This window comes from Amphibalanus amphitrite, unplaced genomic scaffold, assembly GCF_019059575.1.
Source record: "Amphibalanus amphitrite isolate SeventyFive unplaced genomic scaffold, NRLGWU_Aamphi_draft 000448F_arrow, whole genome shotgun sequence".
Classification (NCBI taxonomy): Eukaryota; Metazoa; Arthropoda; class Thecostraca; order Balanomorpha; family Balanidae; genus Amphibalanus; species Amphibalanus amphitrite.
This window is the reverse complement of record NW_024881942.1, coordinates 480,761-492,169: the sequence shown is the minus strand read 5'-3', so window position 1 is coordinate 492,169 and position 11,409 is coordinate 480,761.

Genomic DNA, 11,409 nt, shown 5'->3' with positions numbered 1-11,409 from the left:
TGGATTTTAAAATTATTTTTCCAAAAAAGTCAGTTTTTTGAAAAAAATTTGGGCCAAAATCCAAAATTTTCAAAAAACCGAGATAGCCATTTGTTAGACACAGTAGAATCACGTATAACCTTTTTTGTTACGTCTTGATTCCTTTAAAATTGAAGATTTTAGCGGCGTTTGAAATTTTGCCGTTTTTGAGGCGAAAATGGCGAACATGACGTCACTAAAACGTCAATTTCTCAAAAAAAAAAATCCCGACGGATTTCGCTCAAAATTTCAGGGATCTTGTCAAATTGATGTATGATAAAATACTGAAAGTTTCACGTTGCTGGCGTAACGCGTTTAGAAGTTATTAGCGAAAAACTGGAGGGGGGCAGATTCTGCCCCCCCCCCAGCGGGGCGCGGGATATCCTATCATCCTCCCGGCTCTGAAATGGTCTCATTGGACCGAAAGGGCCTAACCCAACAAAACAAAACAAACAAACAATCACATGGCACATGGTGCAGCCCAACTCCAGCGCATACAAAGCTTATCAATTTCTATGTTCGCTTAGTAAGTGGCTGTCGTAAGCTCGACCATACATTGATGTTATTTCAGAGCTTAGATGGCTCAATGACACCTAAAAGCAACGCGTTGTATATGTTACGGGTCATATGCTAACTTGGGCAGTATGCAAACTACCCGGGCAGTATGCATACTACCCAACAGCCCGGGCAGTATGCATACCGCCCGGGTAGTATGCATACTACCCGACCCCTTGGGCAGTATGCATACCGCCCAAAAGCTTGGGCAGTTTGCATACTGCCCGCTTTCCGACTTTAAGTTGTGTAATCAATGTCCACATTAAGAATATAAATGGCTCTCTAGATAACAATAGATCAACCGATAATAATTTTTGCCGTCAAACATGATCGATCGATCGTAGGATGGAATGAGGATTGGAATAAAGTGTTGAAGCTACTTTTTCCCAAATCCATTGTTGAATAACCAGTGGCCAACAATTACAAGTCGTCATTGTGAAGCGTGAACTGAGTGAAAAGAAACGACGATATAGTGTCAGCATTTGATGGCTTAGGTTTGGCACCTTGACCGTAGAGGGCGTTATTACTATAGGGCTGCGGAGTCGATGGATTTTCAGATGATTCCGACTCAGACTCCGACCCCAGCTTCAAAAATCGACTCCGACTCCGACTCCGACTCCAGCTCCGACTCCGGATGTTTCTATCAAAATCCATATCATGATAGGTAAATGAAGTTCCAAGTGGATATTTGTTTTATTTTGCCTGAATTGAAACGATCTTTTTGAGTTCTAAGGCCTTGCATTGCAAATATACTTTATAAATAACATGCAGAATTAAAAGTAGGTTTTGGCGAATCCGCCGTCTTCTGTATGCTCTCGCCGTAAACGCTCGTCCAAAACAAGAATTGACCTTTGTTGAACAAAATCTGATTTGGAAAGGTCAACGAGCGTAGTGTTGTCAAGCGAACAGGTGTAGGGCATGCCATCGAGCCATGCAGCGCTAACTCCGATTGGGGAGTCGGAGTCGGTAAGATTTTGGCCACTCCATTTCCGACTCCGACTCCGGGTAAAACTGTCGACTCCGACCGACTCCGACTCCGACTCCGACTCCGACTCCGACTCCGACTCCGCAGCCCTGGTTATTACGATTTCAATACCTAGTGCTGCATGAAATCATTTATATGTAAGACGTTGCAAGTTCTGAGGAAAACTCACCAAAGTAAATTTTGAAAAGCCATCTCACTTTCGGAACACAATTGCACTCGCAGTTCCTTGGCCAATTCAGCAAACGAAGGCATCTGAGGCGCCCATTGTCATTAACCCGCGCCCCGTAGGGCTACCGGCGGACCCTACCACCCGTAGGGGGGGGGGGGGGGCCGTATCGGCCCCCCCCCTAAGATCTCGGAAAGTTACCGGCCGATTTTCAAAATTCAAACGGCGTTCGATAGCCCCACCCGGGAACTACCTTGTGACCAAATTTCATTGACCTAGGTCAAACCGATGACGTCACAGGTCAGGTCAAAGGTCAGATTTTCACCGTTCACAGGCAATTCAAGAAATGTGCTGTGAAAGCGAGTAAATTGGTAATTTATTGAAAACCATCGATGGTACATTGTTCGTCAAACACATACTTTGCTATCTGAGGTCACTGATACCAGGTCAGGTCACAGCGAGGTCAGGTCACCGGGGGTCACAATATGAATGTGTCGTGTGATACATGTTTTATGGTCCATTTTACATGACAAATGCGATTATGTGGGTTAGGCAGCCTTTGGGGCCAGCCTAGGTCACGTTTTTGTGAAGGTCAGGTCAAGGTCAGGTCAAATTAGGTCAAATTTCAAAGTTGATATTTTTGCATAAAATGGGTATCGATTCGATGCAGCTTGTCACGGGGAGTCTAATGGTGGTCTTCGTTTTGCTCTACGAGTTCTAGAATTGCCAAAAATTGAGTTTGAAAATTTGACGTCATCATTTTTGAACAGTTTTTTTCGCTATAACTTGGCCAAAAAACGAGGTATCGATCTGAAATTTGGTATGTAGATAGAAGACGGTAGGCACTATCACATATATTCCGGTTTTTTCGAAACTCAAAAAACTTTTTGGATTTTTTGGCGAATATATAAAAAAAATGCTTTTTTGATTTTTGGGGGTCAAAACTCAAAAATTTCAAAAATTCGAGATAGCAGTTTTGTAGCCCTGTCAATTCTACACCTTTTATGTCCTGATCATTTTTCTGTATCTTCAAAGCTGTAGTCCTGACAGGTCTTCTCGCGAAGGTCTTTTTTCGGTCGAAAATGACAGAACATGACGTCACTCTGACGTCATTTGTGGCCAACCTATCATAGCCTCTGGAAAAAATTTTGGTCAGAATGTGTAAAATTGATGCCCGGAGGGGTCCTGAAAGTTTGGTGGCGATATCTCCAGCCGTTTAGGAGATATCGACCGAAAAGGACAGGGGGGGCCGTTTCGGCCCCCCCCCTACGGGGCGCGGGTTAAATTGTTCCCGATTGGAAAACATTTCGGATGGCGACCCTCTCTCACTGAGAGAGGTGGCGCGTACACTGTAAAAAAAACTTACAAGCCCCTCGTACACTGTAAACCAAATTGACAAGTCTTGTGTAATATAACCAATCATCTTTTGGTATGTTTACCAACTGATACTTTTTAAACAAGCCGTTGTCTGGTGCATTGCTTGTCAGGTGACAACTACGAGTCAATAGTTACTATGCACACCAACTTCTCAGTATCCAGACCAACTCTACATTTGTTTCAACGTTTGTTTCTTAACCAGTTTTGGAAACTTGTTGCCGCATGGTTATTTAACCGGCGCCTAACTTGTACTGGTCAGCTGGTCAGCATACACATGGTCAGATGCGCCTATGACGTCAGACTTGGCGGACCAATCAGCGGTCGCCGCCCGCCGTTAGCGGGGTTTCGAACCAGCAGTTGTCGCGCGGCCGCCGTGCAGCCTGGAGCAGCGACGAGGGCTGTTCCAGCATTTGTGCAGTAAAAAGTGAAATCTGTGAACTGTGGTGTTCGTGCTGTGAGTGAGGCCCCCTCTGGCCTGCGGGACGCACTAATCGTGCCTATACCCGCGTTCGAGACGCCTCCCTTCCCCTGCGCGCAATGTAAGTGGGCCAGACCTGTGCATGCACATGTGAGCAGGTGTTTTGCGGTCGGTGTTTATTATATACTAGAGGTACAGGTTTACGCGATAACTGTATGTTTTGATTTATGTTATGTTACGGGTGCATTAGTTTTGGGTCATTGACTTGTATTTTTAGCAGTATTATTTGGGTAGATTTGGGTAGCTGTTTTTAATTGAACTGTAAGGGATGGTGATAGTTGCGGGGTGTTAAAGTGTTTTGTATGTTGGGCCCTTTTTGAACTCAACCCTACCCCTACCCTACCCCTACCCTACCCCTACCCTATCCTACCCTACCCCCTACCCTACCCTTCTCTACCCTACCCTACCCTACCCTACCCTACCCTACCTAACTCTACCCTACCCTACCCTACCCTACCCCTACCCCTACCCCTACACTACCCTACCCTATCCTACCCTACCATACCCTACCCTACCCTACCCTTACACTACCCTACCCTACTTAACCCTACACTACCCTACCCCTACACTACCCTACCCTACCCTACCCTACCCTACCCTACCCTAACCTACTCCTACACTACCCTACCCTATCCTACCCTTCCCCTTCCCCTTCCCCTACCCTACCCTACCCTACCTACCCTACCCTACCTAACTCTACCCTACCTAACTCTACCCTACCATACCCTACCCTAGTCCCTACCCTACCCTACCCTACCCTACATTACCTTAACCTACCCTACCATACCCTACCCTACCCTACCCTACACTACCCTACCCTACCCTACCCTAACCTACACTACCCTACCCTACCCTACCCTACCCCTACCCTACCCCTACCCTACCCTACCCTACCCTACCCTACCCTACCCTACCCTACCCTACCATACACTACCACCGACAGTCCAAGTTTCAGCTAAATCGGGCCAGAAACGGCTGAGATATTGCAAAAACAAATTTATTGTATTTACTGGCGAATCCCCTTGGCGAGCGGTGCCCGGCGCCGGTATTCGTTGTCAAAGGTCAACGACCTCCCGGCTCTGATGCTTTTGACTTAAAGGCCGCCGTCCACTGTGCGGAACGCGTGCGTTCCGTACGGAATTTAACACAGAACCCTATGGGCGCATCCGGTCCGTACGGAAATCGTGTGCGCTCCGTCCGGACCGCATCCGAACGGCAATCAGCTGTTGATTTTCCGTCAGCTCTCCGCATGCGTTTCGGATGCGGTTGCTACGGAGACGGAAGAGTGATGTCCGACGCGTTGAACTTTCCTGCGGAAAACGCATCCGGAACGTCCGGAACAGACGTGGTTTGGGGCCGTATCGGAGGCAAACATTGTGAATTGTACGAAGAATTGGAACTCGATCATCATGAAGTAGGTAAAAATTATTTCCTTAGAATGGCAAGAGTATTCGCTGCTGGTTACTTGCAATATTTTATTTGGTAATAAGTGATAGAAAACATTTATTAGCTCTCCGCATCCGGACCGCATCCGGACCGGATGCGGCGACATTCCGGACGGACTCCGGACGGAATTCCGTCGCAATATATTGTCGCATCTAGATGGCATGTTTTGCGCTATAACTATGCGTTTTGATGGATGCGTTTGAGGGGGCATTAGTTTGGGTGTGGGAACTTTTGATTTTTATTTGTCTTATTTTGTCGGAGTTGGATATTGGTTTGAACGGCATGGTACGCTGGTGCTGGTTGCGGGTTGTTAGAGCGTTTCTCATGGTTTGCCTTTATCGAACTCAAACCCACCCTACCCTACCCTAACCTACCCATACCCTACCTTACTAATAACCTACACATAGTTACCCTTCTCATACTCGATTAAAGTAACGTACCAAATTTGAGCGCAATCGGCCCAGCCGTTCTTGAGATATAAAACTGGCCCACTGCACGTGCGCACGCGCTAGCTGAGACTCCAAATGACTTGTGCCAGCCACCTTTCTAAATTGTCCCCAACAGTGTACAAAGTTTGAGCGAAATCGGCCCAGCCGTTCTTGAGATGTATAAGTGGACCCCTCACGTGCGCACGTGCAGTCGATCCACCCTGCCCGTCACACATGACCATGCATCGCCAGGTGAGTGCCCCCTCCACCCACAGTCCAAGTTTCAGCACAATCGGCCCAGTAGCAGCTGAGTTATTCCTAGTACAATAATGTGCTGTTTACTGGTAGGCGCTTATTTTCAGTGTTACCTATGAATTCCCCTTTGCGGGCGGTGCATTGCAGCCCATGCTTTGATAGCTATTGTCAAAATTTGAATGGCCTGCCGGCCATAAGCCATCGATCGGATTTCGTCGAAAATACCTGTAACGTTAACGAAGCACGGTCGTATGTTTGAGTCATTTTCACAAAAGTTTATTGACTTTTCGATAATATTTTGGGTGGATATTGGTCAGAAAAGAATGCTCTTTCCGAATATGTAGGTTTCATAGCGATTGATCAGCGTTTTCAATACCTTTTGATGTTGTAAAGGACATCGCGCTCCGCGCGAATCAAATTTTCAAATTAATTTTTAATTATTAAAGAAGTGGTACGGATCATCATTTTTTATTTGTTTTGCTATTATTACACGTACATTTGTCTGTAAAATGGTACCACACCGATTTCATTCCGTCAAACCGTTTTCCAGCGGCATCCATTTTCCCGTCACAATGCACGAAATCGGTCATTTTTTCACAACCGGGGGTGCTGTCTTGCACGTGGCGCGTGCTATACTATGAAACCATATCAATACGCTAGGCCTATCTCTCCTCTATCCATTGGTGGCAACCGCTTCTCGCTCCGACCACCCATTGCCGAGATATCAAGCCGGAAAGCTAACCGTGTCGGCCCGTTTTTCGCCCGTTGGCGGTTTGCGCCGGCACCGTGTTATCTCTATGAGAGCGCCCTTTTGCACGTGCCGACGGCGCACCCCTGGTCCGATCACGCCCAAATTTTAATACAAAGGCCGCCCACGCCCACAGATTCGGCATGCCAAATTTCACGTCGATACGCGGCGCCTTTCAGGCGCAATAAGACACATAAGGCATGACGACACTACACTGACACGATGCTTGAGGCGAACGTAAAGAGCACATAAAGAGCCCTAGGAGCCCCACATAAAGAGCCCCATAAAGTACCCTAGGGTAGGGTAGCGTAGGGCATGACGACATGACATAGAGGCATACTACACTACCCTACCCCTACACTACCCTACCCTACCCATACCCTACCCTACCCTACCCTACTCCTACACTACCCTACCCTACCCTATCCCTTCCCCTACCCTACCCTACCGTACCTACCCTACCTACCCTACCCTACCATACCCTACCCTAGTCCCTACTCTACCCTACCCTACCCTACTCTACACTACCCTAACCTACCCTACCCTACCATACCCTACCCTACCCTACCCTAACCTACCCTAACCTACCCTAACCTACCCTACCCTACCCTACCCTACCCTACCCCTACATTACCCTACCCTACCCCTACCCTACCCTACCCTACCCTACCCTACCCTACCCCTACATTACCCTACCCTACCCATACACTACCCTACCCTACCCCTACCCTACCCTACCCTACCCTACCCTACCCTACCCTACCCTACCCTACCCTACCCTACCCTACCCTACCCTACCCTACACTACACTACCCTACACTGCCACCGACAATCCAAGTTTCAGCTAAATCGGCCCAGAAACGGCTGAGATATTGCAAGAACAAATTAATTGTATTTACTGGCGAATCCTCTTGGCGAGCGGTGCCTTGTGTCGGCGTTGGTTGTCAAAGGTCAATGACCTGCCGGCTCTGATGCTTTTCACTCAGTTTAGCAAGCGAACAACTGAGCCTAAAGCACGTGCACTCTGCTCGGCGCCGGTCGCGGCCCCACCACGTGCACACCGCTGAACCCACACCCTCGAAAATTTAATACGACAAATGAACGCGCTCGACTTGGCGTGAAAATTTCACCCCCGTAGCCCTCACCGTTCCCGAGCAATAGCCTGTTTTTGCCGATTCTAATGCTAACCCTATGGCGCACATGAGCACGCGCCACGGGCGCACCCTCGGCCGCATTGTGCCCAAAATTTGATACGACCTGTTTTTTTTTACGTGACCCACGACTGGTAAAAATTTCACCATCCTGCGTCAATCGACGGCGCCGCAATAAGCCTTTTAGGGAGTAACCCCGACGGCGTGGGCGGCGGACTTTTTAGGATTTATAATATAGATAAATACATTTATTTGCCTTTAATTCAACTCTTTGTATTTTTAACCCGGCCGGGCCCGGGGGGTAATCCCAACCACCGCAGCCCGGGGGGGGGGGCGTTTTTCGCCCCCCCCTGTCTAACTCCGTAAATAAGGGAGCTACGGAAACAAAAGCGATATCAAACGAAAGGTCCTTACGAGACGATTCTAAAGCACCTAAAATTTTTGACCTCAGGTCAATTTTCAAGGTCAGAGGTCAAGGTCAAAGGCAAAAACCGGCACATGTGTAGTGATCTCAAAGTAAGCCTTCTAGAGGACGGCGGGCGGCATCAAACCGGCAAAATTGGGTGTCAAACGAAAGAAGAGAATCTGAAGATTCCGAAAATGTGCTCAAAATCAAAGGTCAAGGTCAAGGTCACGCTCAAAATGGACCTCAAACTTGGCACTTTTTCGCACATCTTGCGTGCTAACTTTCAAGATGTTTTGAAATGTTTTGAGGCTTATCAGTTCCCTATTTGTGGTTCCTCTTACGATACAAGGCTGCTTAAAGGTCAAGGTCACTGAAGAGTATCCCTGCTAGAGGCTATTTCACTAATTCAAGCTAGTAATAATAAATAAGACAATTTTGCCATCCGGAAGCTCTAAATAAAGGCTTAGAGGAAAATAAACGCCAGATTCGTGATCAGCGGGTACAAATCCATCATAAACGACCTTTCATATGTCAAGGTCAACCAGAGGTCATTCGAGGTCACATGAGGTCAACATAAAACTTGACCTTTTCCGAACAAAATATATATCATTCGACGCGGCTTGACAAGGCGAATGCGATGGTACCACTGCCGTAGCTCTAGGACCATTTTTGTCGAAGTTATTTGCGAAAAACTAAAACCACATTTCGGGGTCGTTGACCTGACCTCTGACCTCAGGTCACCAAAACTATTTTTCTATTTTTCTCTAGGTCAAACGCTACATAACCGTGCTCGTAATTTGTCTTTATCTCTAAAACTCTATTTTTAGCAGCTATTTGAAGTTTGCGTCTGTGACGCCGAAGTTTGCCGTGCAGGGGTCTAGAAAAATGGACCTTGTGACGTCATCAAGGGGGCTAGGTCCAAATTTTTTACTTCAGAAGATGTCAAATTGATGGGAGAAAAGGTACTGAAAGTTTCGTTTTCCTATCCCTAAGCGTTCGGGAGCTATCGCAAATATTCGCCAGGGGGGGCGAAAAACGCCCCCCCCGGGCCCGCGAGGGTTAACTTAACTGATGGACATTGGACATATATGGGCTGTAAAAGCTAATCTGGTTGGCGATCATGATTTATTCGAATTATCTGCGTGATGGTGCAACTGCCATGATTGTTATGGTCAATGTTCAGGAAATATTCGTCATTCGGGCATGTTATACTTTTGGCTTGATGCGGTGCACAAAACCATGTTCTTCCACATACGCAGCAGTTCTTGCTTCAAAGACTTATATGCTGACGGTGCACGATAGGTATACTTACTGGGTATACCTACCTCATGCATTTACCACATCCATTCGAAAATATGCACTCCGAATTGTCTCCAGTCAATAGTATTAATTACGTGACCGTAATAAATACTAATGATTCCAGAAACTTCCGAATGGATATGGTGTATGCATTCATTGATTATATAACCCATCAGTTTCTTGTCAGCACTGCAAGCCTTTGAGCAATAACTGATGCCAGTCATGGTTTTCTGCACCACTTCCAGCCAAAAAATAACCTGTCCGTATAGAAAATATTTCCTGAATCAGTATCGTGGTAATTGAAAACGAACGCGAATCGTAAGTTCTTAAGGTTATCAACGCAAACAAAGCGATTGTTGACAAGTTCGAACAGAGCGTTAGTACACTTACTTGTTGACAATTTGTAAGCTAGCAATGCCCAGTCAAAGGCTAGTTCATCAACAAACCAGGGGTTGGTGAACCGACAAGGAAACGAATATGCCTATCCAGAAGTTGGTAGGTCCACAAGGCCCAGACTAGTACTCAACAAGGTGACGCCTATGCGAATTGGAACCAAACTTGTAGACAAACTGTTAGTTTGTTGGCCAACAAGCCTGGGGTTGGTGAATCGACAAGGTGACGCCTATGCGAATTGGAACCAAACTTGTAGACAAACTGTTAGTTTGTTGGCCAACAAGCCTGGGGTTGGTGAATCGACAAGGTGACGCCTATGCGAATTGGAACCAAACTTGTAACAAGGAGCCAACTTGTAGATTTGGTTTACAGTGTAGAGGAATTCTCAGCGCAAAAATAACATTGCAGGAGCGTGTAAATTTGGCTAATTTTAGGCTAGTTGCCGAGTAACAAGCTTGTTCGACAAGGCTGTGCCTCGTATGCATACGACCACCGTGCTCCACCTAGTTTGACAACACGCACGTAAATAGCGTGGGTAGTGCGTCTACTAGGTGTCATAATAGCCCCTGCCTGGTAAGGTAACTAGCCACTGCCTACTAATCCATACCCAGTAATTGTACTAGCCCCCAAGGCTAGTAGTGGTACTAGCTCAAGGCCAGTAGTGGCACTAGTTAACTAGTACCACTACTGGCCTTCGGGGTCTAGGCACTGGGTCGACGGAATTCCGTCGACGGAATTCCGTCAACCAGTGCCTCCGACTCTCGACCGCCACCCGCAAGTAAACAGACTGAGTAGCGCTGCAGCACATTTATTGGGGCACGAGAACGAGAACGAGAACATAACAACGCCAGGACAATAACTATAACTTTAACAACAACAACAACAACAACAACAACAACAACAACTAACTGAATAATTTGCAATCAGGTTTCTTAAATAACCACCATCAAACATTTGTGATTTTTCATTAGCTCTGCACCGGCGGCAGTCGCGGGGTGAAGGTAGGCCAGGACATATCATGGCCCCATTCTTTACCAGAGAAGTCTGTAATGGGTGAAAAACGAATATCAACATTATTATTATCATAAGGCATACCAATCTGGAAAATGATTAAATTAAAGTTGAAGAAAGTGATATATTCCTGCCACAAGCTAGCTTAAGTCCCAAACATATAGCTATTCTGACTTGGATAGACGATAACGGCGCACTTCTGCCAACGACGGGCAACATTATGCGATACTATACATGATCTTCTAAGAAGCTCAACAACATAATAACTTTTGCTTACAAATGGACAACCTTTTTGTTGAGCACACAGCAAATGATACAAGATGCCTCACCTTCAATCAAGCCAAAGAGCAGTTGGGCAGACACACACAGTAATGGCGACGCAACACAAAATGGACGCCGGCTCCCGGAAGCGGGGGGGGGGGGGGGACTCCTTCTGAAAACAGCCACAGACTCCTAGGTTGTAACATGCGACGAGGATAGCTATGAGGCACATCCTCATAGCCATCCGAAGCCGCTAACCACGCAAGCTTACCAGCACGTTTACCAGCTGCAGGCGTTCGTGACAACAAGCGGGGTTGCACGCAAGGTTATCCGTTTAGTAGGTGCCAGCCGGGGCCTCGTCAGCTGAGCTAATAGCAAAATGACCTAATTGAGGGACACGCCAAAAACTGGCCGAGAACAAGCCAACGGCGG